Source organism: Pinus tabuliformis, chromosome 5_1, assembly GCF_031772625.1.
Source record: "Pinus tabuliformis cultivar Carrire ecotype Pingquan chromosome 5_1, CPIR1, whole genome shotgun sequence".
In the NCBI taxonomy this organism is placed as follows: domain Eukaryota; kingdom Viridiplantae; phylum Streptophyta; class Pinopsida; order Pinales; family Pinaceae; genus Pinus; species Pinus tabuliformis.
The window spans coordinates 203,024,016-203,040,036 of NC_142305.1; the positions used below are offsets into that span (position 1 = coordinate 203,024,016).

Below are 16,021 nucleotides of genomic sequence, written 5' to 3' on the forward strand. Positions count from 1 at the left end.
TCCTGAACTCCCTGCATTTCTGAAAAACAATCCTCAGGTGGTGTAAATTCTCATCATCAAAATGAGAAAATATTGTCAAGTAATCTAAGTAAACCAATAAGAAAACATCATTCTCATTAGCGAAAGCTATATCCATGGCCCACTAAAAAGTGGCCTCGACATTTCTCAGCACAAATGGCATCTTCGCATATTGAAAAGTCCCCCATGGTGTTGTCAAGGCAGTTTTGTCTTGGTATTTTTTGTGCACCAAAATCTGATTGTAACCTGAGTAGCCATCTAGTAGTGACATCCGTGATGCTCCAACTACTCTTTGCAAAATGTGGTTCATCTTAGGAAGAGGATAATTATCTTTCAGGGATACTTTATTTAAGTTCCGAAAATCAATGGACAACCTTATCTCTCCGATATTTTTTTGTACCAAGACCAAATTTGAAACCCAATCAGAGAATCTAATTGGAACAATGATACCAGCTTTAAACAAGATATTTAGCTCTTTCTCGATGGATGGTAGTAGCTTTGGGTTTATCCTCCTCAACTTTTGTCAAAAGGGTTTTTAATCTGGCTTGATAGGAATGGTGTGGTGAATGATGTTCTTGTCATATACTTTCAAATCTGAGTAATCCCATGCAAAAACATCAGAAAATTCAAAAAGAAACTTAACATACTTATCCTTTGACTCGGGAGATAATGTTTTTGATAACTTAACAAGCTTGGGCTCGTCTGTTGTCCCAATGTTTACATATTCAACTCCTTTTTCAATAGGAACCAAGGTTGGTTTTCTCCCCACATCATCTTGATCAAACAACTCCTCTAAAGGTATAAGACCTCTAGGAATAACATTATCCTTCAACTGTAAAACATCCATCTGATTTACCTCAATGTCTTATTCATTGGAATCACAAACATCATCAATGAAAGCATCCTTAAACTTCCCTTCATTCTGCAAAAAGGAATTAATTTCATTTTCATCCCAGAAAACTTGCCAATATCTCAAATTATCGGGAATAGTAGGCCTATGTTTGACATGAATTTCAAATTTATTGCTAGAATTCATTGGAATTTTCATATTGCTCTTTGTTGTTGCAAGTGAATCAGCAATGATGTTTTGATTTATTGGCACCATTGTCAATGTGTATTCTGGAAACATCTTCAAGATATCCAGGACTGTGTTCCTATAAGCTCTCATCCGCAGATGCTTCTCTTGATATTCTCCTTTGACTTGTTTAATCACTAGCTTTGAATCACCATAAACAAAAATCCTTTTCGGACCCAACTTCTTCAAAATATTTAGACCTGTAATCAATACCTCATACTCCGCTTCATTTTTAGAGCAATCGAAAGCTAATTTATAAGAACACACTCTAACATTACTTGGGACTTTGTCTAGTTGAAAAATAGGACTTCGAATCCAAATTCCAATACCTGCACCATCCTTACCCAAAGCACCCTCGAAGTCCATGCTCCGAAGGCTGTCTTCATCTTCCAGATGTGGGAATTCTGCTTTTGTTTTAATCTTACCTTTACTGGTTGCTTCATTTTTCTATTCTTCACTGACTTTCTGCTCCTGTGGAGGTTGCTCAGAAGGAATTGCCACTTTTTTCTTTTCTTGATTAAGAACTTCTCTAAAACCTTTGGAATTTTTGGTACATCATCTACTTCTACGAGCTAAATATCTACATCATTCAATCCACTATCAGTGTACAAAACAAAAGACTCTAAATCTTTATGTACAACATTTGTTGGATGATTTATGGGCTTCTCTTTACTAGTGATCATATATTTCATCTTATTTTCCTGATACAACTTCCTCAATTGACCGAAAATAGGGATTGTAGCATAAGAGAAGTCAAGTTGTAAAGCGCCTTTGACTTTGGCTCCCCACGATCTAGAAAACAACATTGTAAATCGAGGTGGTATATCAGCTACTACCACGTCCATCAAAACATTCCTGGCTAGGATTTCATCTAAGGACACCATTAAATCTTTGATGAGACCAATGCAGTGAACTCTACCAGAATAAAATGAATACAAATCATGATATTTTTGGGTGATATCGAGGACCAACTTTTCCATGAGAGCCTTGGGCATAAAATTGTGGGAAGCTCTGGAATCAAGCATAGCATTATGAAGAATATACTCATGTAGTCTAAGACTCAAATGAAAGGGCGCGACTTCACTATCTTCTACCTGATTTTCTATAGCTAGACCAAAAATAAGTTTAGGATGATCAACCTCAACATTCTCCATGTCGGGAAAAGGATCAATTTGCAGTATTCTAGACACATGGTGTTTGTAATGGTTATTCTTAACAAGCTCAGTCAAAGGAATGGACACTTTCAATTTAGAAATTTTACTTTCTAAATTAAAATATGTGACATTTTCTACCTCTTTGACACTGATGTTCCTCTTATCTGTTTTCTCCTTTGTTGCACTATCCTTTTTATGATTGTCTTTCTCTTTTGTAGCTGTACTTGTTGATGGCTGATTTACCTTGCTAGGATTCTGATCGAAATGCTCCTTTCATTTTTTCTAATTGTTTGAGAGATCATTCTTTGACTGAACATCCTTCCTCTTTTGAATAGGACTGACCAGTAGATCTTTGCTCCTCAAAGAATATTGTTTCTGATGTGTGCTCAAAGCATTCATGTAACCATGTTGATAATCATCAGTTTCGGTCTCCAAAACAACATCATTTTCTAAGATGTAGTCCTCATCCTTTAGAATGTCAGAACTTTCTACATTCTCCTCGTCTTCGGTCATAAATATAGGCATACCTTCTGCAGTGAAGAAGTGCTTTGTTTCAACTACCAGATCTTCCTCCTCTTCCTCTTCCACTCCTTGAACATAATTATGCTATAACGGGGTTCTGATTTTCTGTTGTTGCAGTTGTTCTTCCGGTGCTTTTTGCTCTCTTTTCTTGATTTGGAATTGGGGCTGCTTCTGCCCTCTAAAGTTTGGGTTACAGATCTAAGGTTTAGGTCTGTCTATGATGGACAACCGATCAACCATCCTTTCCATCATTTGAATCAATGTATCCATTTTAACATCTGAAGTAGATGCTTCTTCTTTCATGGTCACTCTTTTCTTTGATCTCATTATTTCTCTTTTGGCCATCAAATTTTCTTCTACCCTCACAACATTCTATTGCATTTCTTCTAGAGTTGTAGGATCATGTTCATGCAACTGATATGCCATATTGGCATCAAATCCATATGCAAACTTAAGCAAGGCCAATCCCTCTGGTGGTTTGATATTTGCAGGGATAGCATTGTATACTGCATTAAATCTCACACAATAGTCTTGCACACTTTTGCCGACATTTCTTTTGATGTTCTCATCTTCAGACATGAAGGGGATTCTTCTTCACCTCCCACTGATCTAGGAACTGCCTTTGGCAGATAGGTAGAGTAGTGATAGAAGCTGCTAGTAGGGCTCTGAACCATTTCTGAACTTCCCCTCCAAAACTTTGTACAAATAGCCTCACCGTCACATCTTCGATTTCAACTTCATGGAGGTCAAAGAAATAATTCATCTTGTCTACGTGTTATTGAGTTGTAATAGTTTGGATGCCATCGAAGAAAGGTATTTTGGCTTGATAATCAGGGGGCATAGCACCAGGATTTTGAGGAAAAACCACGGGGTGCATATTGGGCGACCATAACTGGAGGTGGGGGAGGTAGTGGATTTAAAACAAGGATTGGGATATTTGGTATAATCAAAGGGGGATTAACGATAGCTTGAGTGGTGTGAACAATCTATGAAGAAGAAGGTGGAGGATGAGAGATTGTTTGAGTGGTAGTATATGCAATGGAAGTATTTTGAAAATCAAAATATGGCCTATGAATCTTATTTTTCATCCAAGTGTTTAAGTTTGAAGAAAGGTTCTGCAAATGATCAAGAGTGTGAATAAGTTGTGACCCTGATTTATTGTGTGAAAATAAGTCTTCAACAGGGTTATGTAAAGATATAGAGGAATCAACAACTGTCTGATCAATCCAACTTAAATATTTACTTCGAAATAAACTCTGCTCAAAATTAATATCAAACTCAATATCTTGCAAACTATCTAACCTTCCCAGGAGTGAATTAACTTGAGGAACGAAATCCTCACTTGATTGTTCTCCAGCTAAACTATATTTCCTTGAGAATTTCTTATATTTTAGCCCAATTTTATGAGGATCACTGACAATCGTTGGAGGATTCGTATCTGGATTAGATATGGTGTACTTTCGGGAAGCCAGTATGTCTAATTTTGAAAATTAAGATATTTCTTTACAAATTTCCAATTCAGCCTATGATTAAATTCTAAAACTCATCATCCACCAGCTTAATAATTCAAATAAAACATCTTACCGAGGTGATTAATTTCTAGTCTTTCATTCCCCAGTATGGTCGCCACTATGTTATCACCTAGATTGAACCTTAGGCTGAAGGAAGGCAATGCCAGGGTAACCACAAACCACGCTTAGCCAAGTAGCTAGCCCTACTAGGCTAGGAGAGGGCTCTCTCCATAAGGATCTCAGCCAAATTGATTGGATCTAGAAACTGATATTAGGTTAGGTATAGTAGCACAAGGTTCGATTTGATTTTGAAGGGTTTTACCGGATCAGAAGGAGCCAAAAAGTTAGGGCAAGGAAATTAGGTCAAAACTACAGGGTGTTCAATGGGGAAAGGTAGGCACAATGATTAGAACCTTAGCGTTCGATGGATGAGGTGAAAAGATAGGTGAGGAGCTAGGAAAAGCATGTAAACCACTTAAATTCTTCCTAAACTGAAGAAAACACAGACTGTGAAATGTACTCCCAAAACAAAGCATAGAAGTTATGGATTCTGCCTTTTAGACTTGTATACATTCACATAAAGAGCATGAAATGTAATCAAAAATACATTTTAACACATGAAAACATATGAAAAAATGAACTGAGCATTATACCACATGGATCCCAAAGAGATAGCTACAATTTTTCATTAATCTCCTGCTGTAACTCATACAAAATGATGTCTATCAAAGCCTTAGCATCCCACTGAGTCCAACCCTTTACAATGAGAAAGAAAATGAAAATATAGACATTAATTCAACCTCCTCCCATCCTCAGGGGTTGAATACCTAGGATGAGGAACTTAATCCATCAAAAGTTGAACAAGAAACTGGAATCTAGGCAATCCTAACAACTTGCCTCTAAAGGAAGGAAACTGATTCATTTGTCCTCAAGATAACTTTTGATGCAATGAATCTACCCTCCAGTAACTAATATCCATCCTATTTACATGCCTAGTCACCATTTACATTATTAAAAACATCATCCATGAGAGAAAATCTCAAAATTACAGTCATGGCACTAAAAAGTGAGCATAAAATTGTCTTATGCGCAGTGCTCAAGCTCTATGTGCAAAATTGTTTGGAGGGCCAGTTTAGAGGCCTTCCCGGTGTCCAAATGGAGCTCATGATAGCTCATTAGAAAGCCTTTCTTGTCTAATTTCTAAATCTGCCTTTCATTTCCCATTTGGCATTGATTTGACCCCCTCAAAAATGGATTCTCCCAAGAGTGCTTCTATGTGCAGTGCCATGGTCAAAAAGAGGGCAGAAAGGTCATTTTTTGGGTGTTTTTGACCTTTTGGTGAGCCAGTTTTGCTCCAAAAGCTTAGAAAATGCATAGGGGCATGTAATAACCATTTTGAATCCAGAAATTCTAACCATTTCCTCATTGGATGCCCCTAGGAAAAGCGCAGCGCCATTGAGCCAATTTTTCTGAGTAAAAAATTGTTAAATTCTTCAAAAAGGAAAAAATTCTCAAAACTTACTCAAATTTTGTGGAGAACACCACCATCAAGTGGTTGGATCAGACAAGGAAGACTCATCAAGAAACCTAAGCCTATCACACACCTTTTTGCCTTTGAGTGCTTGTTTTAGCCTTGTCTTCATTTGCTTGACTCTTATGTTACAAATCTTGTTCTGGGTCCTGTAATGGCGAGCCATGTGCCTAATTATTTGATTGTCCCTGTTGGACCTTTGTAGAAGATTCTCCAAATGCAAATTGACCCTGTCAATCCATGTTTCTCTATCCACCTCAATCTCTTTTTCAAGCCTTTGTTTTGTAGTCAATGTGGCTGGGGTTTCTTCCTCTTGCATTATTGATTTTCCTTTTTCACCTTGCCTCTTTGCCTTTAGAAGTTCCTGCTCCATGAGGACTTGTTTGTCACTTAGTTTCTTGTTCTTTTGCTCAAGATATGAAATGATATACTTAGCTCTCGCCAAGTTTCCCATCAGTGCCTGGATCTATGCATATTTCTCCTTTATGATTATCTTTTCATTTGTCACCTCATCTTGAGCCTCCAAGTCGACTATCTCAATGCTATGATGATTGTGTGGTTGTTCTGGTCCATCATGTTCCATAAAATCAAATTCCCTTTCCTCTACATCATTAAGGCTTTCCTCTAGCATCTTATCCTTTCTTTTATGCACTTGCTGCACCTGTTGTACCTATTGCGTTGATGAAGAAGGCAAAGCCCCTTCCACGGCTTGTGGAGCAAACATTTGCCTATGAGCTGATGAAGAAGGGAAGCCCCCTTCCACATCAGGTGGAGTAAACACTTGCCTATCTACTGCAAACAACTTTATAGCCCTTCTCTGATATGTTTTATAGGTTTCTAGCTTCTCAACAACTTTAGCCTCTTTAGCCTTCTTACTTTTATTTACTTTGGCACTGCTAGAAGGCCTTTCTACTTCTTGAGGCACTGGTGGAGGAATCTGAGGACCATTGAAGATGTCATTGGGAATAAATATATCCCAAGAGATGTTGGGGAGTTGATATGATGTAGCACAATCATATTAATCAAGGAATAATGATAAATACTATTCATCTGCTGGGGGTATGGCCTTTTCTGTACAATGCAGGACATCTTCTCAATGTTCCTGAATAAGAAGTATGGGATGTTCATAATTTTAACTCTTGTGAAGTGCATAAGAAGCCTAATATGATAGGTGTACAATGTGGAAAATCTACCCTCACATGTAAAATACTTCATAATGGTCCTCATCATAGGGGCATATTTGTCATGAAGGAACTTGAAAGGAAAGGTCCTCTTCTTTTCATTCATATATCTGGATTTTATGTACGGCTCATAGTAGTTCTCATCCAAATCTTGTTCTTTATACCATTTTTCCCCAACATTCAGAATCCTTGTTGCATCAGCAATGATGGAGGAGGAAACTGTAAATGTCACGCTAGCAAGAGTTACCTTGTTATCATGGAGATTAGCTAGAAAAATCTTGGTCAGCTGAGGATGATTTTGAACTCTTTGTACCTGCGCACAAAACTCATAACACCCTAGATGCCTAAAACAAGAGATAATCATATGAGAAGCCTGTAACTCTCTGATGTTTGATGGTACCTCTCTGATAATTCTGCCTCCCTTATATGGTTTTCTTTGATGCTAAGGTTCATCTCCCATGCTTTCACTACCACTGTTTTCCTCCTCCTCATAATCTTTATCCTCTTTATCCATGTTTTTTGAATTTGAAGCTTTATAAAACTTAGAGAAGGTAATCAAAAAGTGATTTATGGTGAATAGGGATAGGGTAAGGGGAGAGGAGTTTGTGTGATGTAGGATGAGATATGTATGATCTAAGAGTGAGAAGGAGGGTATTTTTTAGTAGGGACTGTTTAATAAGTAGGGGTTTAGGGATTTTGTTTGGGGGATTAGGGTATAGGGGATAGGTGTATTTGATAGTAGGAAATAAGGAATAGGGGTGATATTTAGGGATATGACAACAGAATGTGGGAATGAGGGATGTGACAACAAGATGTGGGAATAAGGGATATGGTAAGTAGGGAGGGTTTTTAGAAAACCTAGGGTTTGAAAATTTAAAGAGCAAACAAACTCAAAAATCATGAAATGATTTTTGGGAGGATGGTTTAAGGAGTGTATTTACATGCTTAGAGGCTCTAGGTAGCAAAAGAGCGATTTATATGGTTATTAGGGTAGTCTTGGTGTTTGTTGGCCCTATGTGTAGTGCCTTGTACAGGTGCACAGTGCTCTGTTGTATGCGCAACGCCGTACAAAAATACACTGGCACATAGGCTCTATGCACAACACTCTGGTTGTATTTGTAGCGCTCCCTCCTCTATGCACAGTCCCTCCACAAATTTTCCCTGTGCGCAACACCCATGTGTTGCTTAGACACCAATTCATTTCAACTCCCTTCTCTCTCTTTATCAAATGAGTATGATGAAGTTTGAAAAATGATTTTGAAATCTCATATAGAGGGTGATTTTGATTTTTCCTTAGAAAAAACCCACTTTATAATTTTTTTGGAATTTTTACACTATCTTCAAATATTAGTTTAATGCTTTTCTTCTTTCTCTCTTTTTAGGTGGATGATGCTTTGATTGAATTGATTTCTTCAATGGCTCATTTCTTGCAACAAGGAGAAATTCATGGGTAGCTTAAGAGAACACTTATTACATGAAATGACTTGAATTACATAAAAAAATAAAAAATGTATCAACTAAAATACTCTTTTTTCATCTCAAAAACATGTTTTTGAGATGAAAATTACATCAGTGAATTAAGATCTTTGTACAATAACAATGACTTATTACCTATCACTCTTTGTTTACTGGTCTTCCTCATACCTTTTCTGCCCTTTATTTACACTAAAACTGTGCTTTTGACCTTGGAAATGAACCCTAAGTCCTAATGGAAACATGACTACCTTGACTCTAAAAATAACATAACTGAAACCATAACTGAATGCAACATGGAGATTGGTCAGCAAATGTACCTCATGAGGGAAAACTTGATTTTTTGATAAGAAGACAACCATTAGTGGACCATTGTAGCATGACCTAGTGGAATGATCAAAAGTTCAGTATGCAACACCTAAACTGAAAATGCAAAGAGCAGATTTGATCAATGATGGAAGTATGCATATACTAACACTAACAACATGTTTTCTGACTATTTGACAGATAATGCACCACAAAGCAAGCGCTACACTAGTTCCTACTTCAACTTCTGGCCTTAAAGGCATCGATCCTCCTCTTGCAAGGTAATTCGTAAAAATTGACCAGTGGTCTTTGTGATGACCCTGACTCTTGCATTTTACACACCACACTTCTTTGCACACTTCTAGTCGAACCATCCTGTCCTGTTTCAGATTGATCTGCATCTCAAGGCATAGATTCTTCAGCTACGTTTGGATCTTCTGAACTGTTAGGATAGGATCTTACATTGGGGTCTCATGTAGCCTCATATCGATCTCTAAGGCCTTTGCCTAGTCGTTATCTTTTGTTGTGATAGTGTACTCCTTAAATGTTGTAGTAGCAAAGCTACAAACTACTCGCAATGTTTTCCATCTCTCAAATTCATATTGGCTTCACGAATTTTACATTTCAACCTTTGATCTAGTTCCCAAGGAGTCTCGCCTGGTAGAATCATCATCTATTTAAATCCCATGATCAACTATGCTTGAGACTTAGGCCTACTAAATTCTCTATTTAGCATTGTTTGGATATTCGTGACTCTCGCATTCAAGTTATCGTTGGAATACTTAATATAACAGCTCAATGCGCGATCCTACAAGGCACTAACCAGTGTCTCTTTCTTTATATGGTCATCTATAACACCTTGTGCTTCCCATACATCTCTTACAATAAACCAGAATTGGTTCGGATCCTCATTTCCTGAACCTTTGAACACAGGAAAAATTACTATGTTTTCCATATTGAATCGCGGTGGTGGTGGAGTTGGTATAGGTGAATATGGAGGTGATGGTGGTGAAGCCAGTGGTGGTGTGGGTGGAGGTAGTATTTGTGGAATTATTTGTCTTATCAGTTGAATAACACTTCACAGATAGACCTTCGTGATCTCTTCCTCATCCCATCATGGAGGTGAAATCAAGGGGCTATTTTGTGGAACCTTATTTCCTTCATTCCTGTAAACCTTTCTGGTTCATGTAGCTCTAAACATCAAGGTAACCACATAACTCACTTTTCACACAACAACATTTTAATCCAAGTATTCAAATACTTTACGTACTTACCTCGCAGTTCTTCGAGAAAGTGATACTCTTGCTCATTATAGCTAACTGAGGTGTCAACCATGAACTCAATAACAAATCCTCCTATAATCCGATCGATTCAATGATCATTGGTGCACGTGATGTTATCCTCTGATGCTTCCAACCTTTGCACTAGCTCTGGGGTCCACACAATGGGACTGTCAAGTTTCCACCTTCCTTGGCTATCTGCTAGCTTCACGATCCACTCGTATAGCTTAGTAGGGAAGGACGTCAAAAAGATTTCATGGATCTCCATATACAAGTAGTCGTCTAGCCACTCTTCTTTTGACAGTCATGGGTTTCTATTCACCTGCGTTGCGAACTCATGAATTATATTGTCCAACCAGCCTTCGAGTTCCTTCTTAGTTGGATTCTAGTGATATAACATCACACATCTCTAATGTAGATTTCAGTCCCGGTAATGGAACCATTTGTTGGCTTATGGGGGCCTGACCCAGGTTCAAAGTTATTTAGCCAAAACAAATCCCTACACTACTGGCCCTTTCGGTTTATTCCTACTAGACCTGCCTTTGCACAAGTTTCTTCGCTCTCTATTCTAACATTCAGTACCTTCACGATCTATTACCATTGGCTTTCGCGCAGCCCTAACCAGGGACTGAGATGCTTTCACACCACTAGGGCAACGAACTGTGATGTTTCCCAAACTACACCAAGTATCTTATTTATCTTATTAACAGATCTTAATTATCTTCACGTAAACATATATTTTAAATTGCATTCACTTAATCAATACAATTATACACATTCGCGCATACTATAGGCATTAGAAGTGAAATTTATACCCAATATAACAGATGCATAAGACAGGAAATAAAGATGCAAAATTGATAGAAACTTCTCTTTATGAATACTTCCAGATGATTATAGACTCAACTCACCCTACGCACTGGACTGCAGGAGTCTGCACACTCAGCTGCGGACTACTAGGCCTCTACGCACTTAGCGGTAGACTACTAGGCCTCTACGCACTTAGCTGGAGAGCCTCTACCTATGCTATGACCCAAACTTAGACTTCTACTCTAGAGCTATCTCGTATACTTCCTTATTCCATATTTGTATTATTAGATGCCTTTGACTACTTAGAGCTTTGCTCTATTTATACAATCCCATGGTCTGTGGACCATGGGTAGATCTTCTATAGCCGACATTACATTATCAAAATAATGGCGAAAAACCTATGACTCTTTAACAACTACGTGCTACGTGCCCACAAAATGCGGAGTCTTTACATTGGTATTACAAAATCGCACCAAAATCTAGGCTCTAAGCCCCAAAACGTCCCTTGGGGGATCCCGCACCCAGTAACCACCACAAGTATGGAATAATTATGGGGTAAAAATTTGAGGACCCCATTTACAGCCCCAAACATCCAATTCCAATAGATCCCTCCAAGAGGAAAGAAACCTTGATGAAAGCATATGTCCATGACCTCTATGGTAAGAATAAGGGTGAATGGTAGTCCCTTTATGCCATATGTGGAGAGCAGTCGGATGAAGTGGTTTCATGATATCTCATGTTGATGGCATATGTTTCAATAATGTGTCATTTTCCATGCTAGTGACAACATATATCCAGTCTCTTCATTCCTTTGATGCTTGAGAGGTGGAGTTGTCAACCAAGTAGGCCTTGAAAATCCTTGTAGGTCACATTGTCTATTAGTGACTACAACTTGCATTATTGGGGTAAACATCTATGGTTTAGGTATTTTTTTCAAAAGTCACAAGCGACTTGCTAGAGTCTCTATATAAGAAATGCAATCTCTCTAGGATCTCGTAGTATATGGGGCACTTGAAACACGAAGTGCTCTTTAGTCTCCACCTCCTAAAAGGAGGTGTCGACAAATCTTGTCCCTTTCAGGAATCTAATGATACATATCTCGACATGTAAATGGTGGGAGCATGATATTATTTGATGAGGGGAATCTTGAGTGCATGGGATTAACGCCTTCATATGTTGTTGTACAAAAAATCGTTGGTTAAGTTGCAAAAAATGCTTAGCGTAAAATGCTAACTTGGATCTAAGACATTGTGACGGAGAAAACCAAGTGATTAGAATGTACTGCCATTAGATGTCCTTCTTGATTGATTCATTATTCTCCTATTTGGGGGGAGAAATCAAGGGTACCTATAAAGAAAAAAAGTGGCCTCAAAGTCTCAATATTTCCTTCGACAAACATGACACAAGGAGACCAGATCTTTATATGAATGGAGAGATAGATATGGATCTCTCTCCCAACTCAAGGTAGAGTCTCAAAGGGCCTAGAATATTACCTCTACACCAAATTATTTTGTGGGTTGTTTCTTAATATTAGAAATAAGTGAGAGTTTCTTCTATTTCCTCCTCGGAGAATTTTATGCAAAATTACAAATTGGTTCCAATATTGAAGCCAAGTTACATAACACCATTCAATTCTTTTAGATTAAGGGAATTTCGTCCTCATTTTCTTTCTAGTAATTACTCAGCCAAAAAATATTGGGTATAACAAAGGAGAAACCAATTTTTTATCCTCTACCCACTATGGGAAGAATAAATATGGCACCTATCATAGGAAGCTTGCCCATTCCAATGAGGAATGTCAAACATTTAGGCCAAAGAGCTCTAAAAGGAAAAATACTTCCTTTCTAAGCATTATTGAGAGGTTGGAGACTTGGAGGTTTATGTCAACAATCCCAGCTACATTGATCCAAACCTGATGCTAATGCCCAAAGATAGCCTTTCTAGCAACAAGGAAACTCTTTGTACACAAAACTGTGAAATCAAGCACAAACTAACATATATGATCATTGATAATGCAAACCAAACTAAACTTCTCTTGCTTCAATTGGAAAAGGAACTCAAGTTACCAACCTCAACTCATCCCAACTCACATTAGCTTCAGTGGATCATAGATGAACATTAGCTTGTGCTAATCATTTGACAATAGATCAGACTGTTGCTAGGAGATGGCAAGATTTTTCCCAATATCTTAAATGTTCTTACAAACAATGATGAGAAGACTTAAGAAAATAAGATGACGATAACAAGTGTAACCAATTTCTCGCTTTCCTTGAAGTAATATAGGTGGAATTTAAAAAATAGAAGGAAGACTAGAAGAGAGGAATGCCACACATGCAGATATATTGTAGTACATAAAATACAAAATATAATGAAGTCAATTAATGGAGCAATTGATGGAGAAATGAATGGGGTTAGTGGTGGTTTTTTTTCTCCTAACCACGGGATTTACAATTAGATGTTTCCACTTTTCACCTAGTATTATTCTCACCTATTCCTCCTTGCCTGTAAGGAATTGTTCCCTAAATTAGCAAAATGGAAACCAACATGTCTTCCCTCACAAGGAAGCCACATGTTTTCCATTGAAATGGTAGGTTGTGTTATTTATTTGGGTTATGAATGGATAAGAACACTAGGACCTATCACCATGGATTTCTTGGAATTCTGCATTAGTTTTCAAGAGAATGGAAATTCCTACATGCTCAAAAGTTTGAAAGAAACCACTAGAGAAATAATAAACTACCATTGTATGGAAAATCTTCTGAAAAATGGCCATTGGTTTGAAAATCAAGGATATGTGAAATGTGAGGGAAGACATATTGGTTTCTGTTTTTCTAATTGACTATAAGAAAGGCTCAACTATTTTATGTACTTCCTCATTGCTGAAATGCTACGGGTGTTTGTCATGGGACCATTGGGACCATCAAAGGGGTTAGCCAAATTTTAGCCAAACATAATGAGTGTACCAAAAGATTTCTATTTAGAGGGGCCACAAGTAATGGTATGAGCTGGTCCACAAAATATGAAAAATTAGTTACTGTATAGTGACACCACAACAATCAATGTTGTACAAGGATTTTGTTGAGCTAGGTTTCCTGTTAGGGTATTGGCAGGCCCTAGACATATTTTTTCAATTTGAGGGGAGTATTACAACAGTGATGTGTTAGAGTCCTATAATTTTTAAGATCAATTGATCATTGAATAATTTCTTTTAGTATTTGAGATTCTAAATAACATAGATTTGTGCAAATGATTTCCAAAAGAAGATGGAAAAATGAAAATAAAAATTGAAAAGAGGGTATAAATAGAAAAAATAGAAAAAAGGAAAAAAGAAAATAAATGATAAATGAACCCCAAAAAAATGAATAAACATGAAAGTGATGTTAGCTTAAGTGCCACTACTAGCTTGTTGGCTTTGTAAAGAATTAATTCATGAAATTGTGTACAACTTGTTTAAAATGCCACAATCTCTTTCTGCTTGAGACATATAGTTTAATCATGTTCAAGCCAATTTCAATTTATCTTAATTAGGTTAGAGTAAATAAGTTAGCCAAATAGTTTAATCTTGGCTAAGATTAGATAGGTAGAATAGGTGAATAAAGTTAATCCAACTATATAATCTAGATTATTGTAGTTGAGTAGATTTGTTTAGTGTTTGAAATAAATATTTTTAATCTCTTTAGAATGAAAAATTAGCAGGGTTTGCACATTTAAATGCATCCTCATTTTCTTTCGAAAAGAATTAAGATAGGAAAATACAGGTTTTTTTTATATAAGTGTCTAATGTGATTCATAAGAAAATTTTGGACCTTGGGTTATAATTGATGTGCATGAAACATATTTTGGGACCAGCTGGTGTTAAAATCCACCTTGTTCACGAACCCCTGATCACCCATTGCATTGTTCCAATGACCCACAATATGTTTTAGAACCCCCCAGAAGTTATAACATTTAACGATAGGGGGAGGTCCGAAAATAAGTTTACCACCCCCTACATGTTGCTACCATGAGATTTCAAACCCCCCCCAGACTTACCAGATATGGCCTTCCCCCCCTCCGAAAGTAGTTTCGCCATCCTACCTCAACCCACCTTCCTGCCATGTCTCGCCTCCACATCCCATCGTAGCTCCCACTCTAATCTCACCAAAGTCGTTACTCCCAACACTCCAACCAATGGTCCCACACCACTTGCCCACAAATCCCCTACTTTCACGTCTACGAACGTTGCACCCTCCATAAATTTTCTTTTTGTTTTCCGTGTCCATTACAGAAATTAATGCCCTAATAAGATAGTTAATCCAATGGTAAAGTATTTTTGCAACTAATAAAAATCAAACTCTCACTTGCAATCACACCTTTTCTCTCATTGCCTCATGAACATCATTCATACCTCTATTCCACACATATCTAATAGTGGCATTTCCATTTCTTATCTTTGGTAAATTTATAGAGGTCTACCACTCTCAGTTCCCACCCATTATTGAACACACTGCGATTTCTTGTTGTTACATTCTTCCACTCTCCATTATGCAACTACAATGGCACCTAAAGTTGACCCTGTATTCAATCATATGTTCACTCCCCTTGTAGACTTAGACCATATTCCTATTGCAGACAAAGACTACAAGATTGCCCAAATATAGTATGAATTCGGCCTCTTCGAATTACACTGCTGGTTTCGAGCTAATTTACTTGATCAATCCAATGAGATACAACTTTTGCAATCCAAATTCCTCTATTTTTTGTCCCCCATTCTTATCATTTTCCCAAATTCTTTCTAATATGCCAAGCCTCTTACCTTTCGAGCAAGAGGGAAATTATTTCCCTAAACGGTGAAATTATCTTCACCATCACAGCTGACAGCATAAATCAAATGCTGAAGATTCCCCACTGTGATTCCCTCTCCCACTTATCGCTTGAATCTCTAAGAGAAGTTTACCAGAAATTTACCTTCCCCCAGAGAGCTGCCATTTTTCAAATTTTCCTCCCAAAAGACTCTCAACTCCCTAAGAAAAATCCCCCATATCCCTCTTCTATGTTCCCTTAAAGAAGAAGAGAGATTATCTCTATCTTGTCATCCATTCTCGGTTACTATTGAATGGGTAGACGAGCCTATTATAGGCTTTCTATCCACCCTTTCTTCAGGGGAAGGACCATCAATCA

At 37.6% G+C, this 16,021-nt stretch overlaps 1 pseudogene; it reads right to left on the reverse strand.

The window, feature by feature from the left end:
* The window catches only part of LOC149164101 (D-amino-acid transaminase, chloroplastic-like), a 60,563-nt pseudogene extending 45,468 nt beyond the window's left edge, over positions 1-15,095 (reverse strand).
* Between the last annotated feature and the right edge of the window lie 926 nt (positions 15,096-16,021).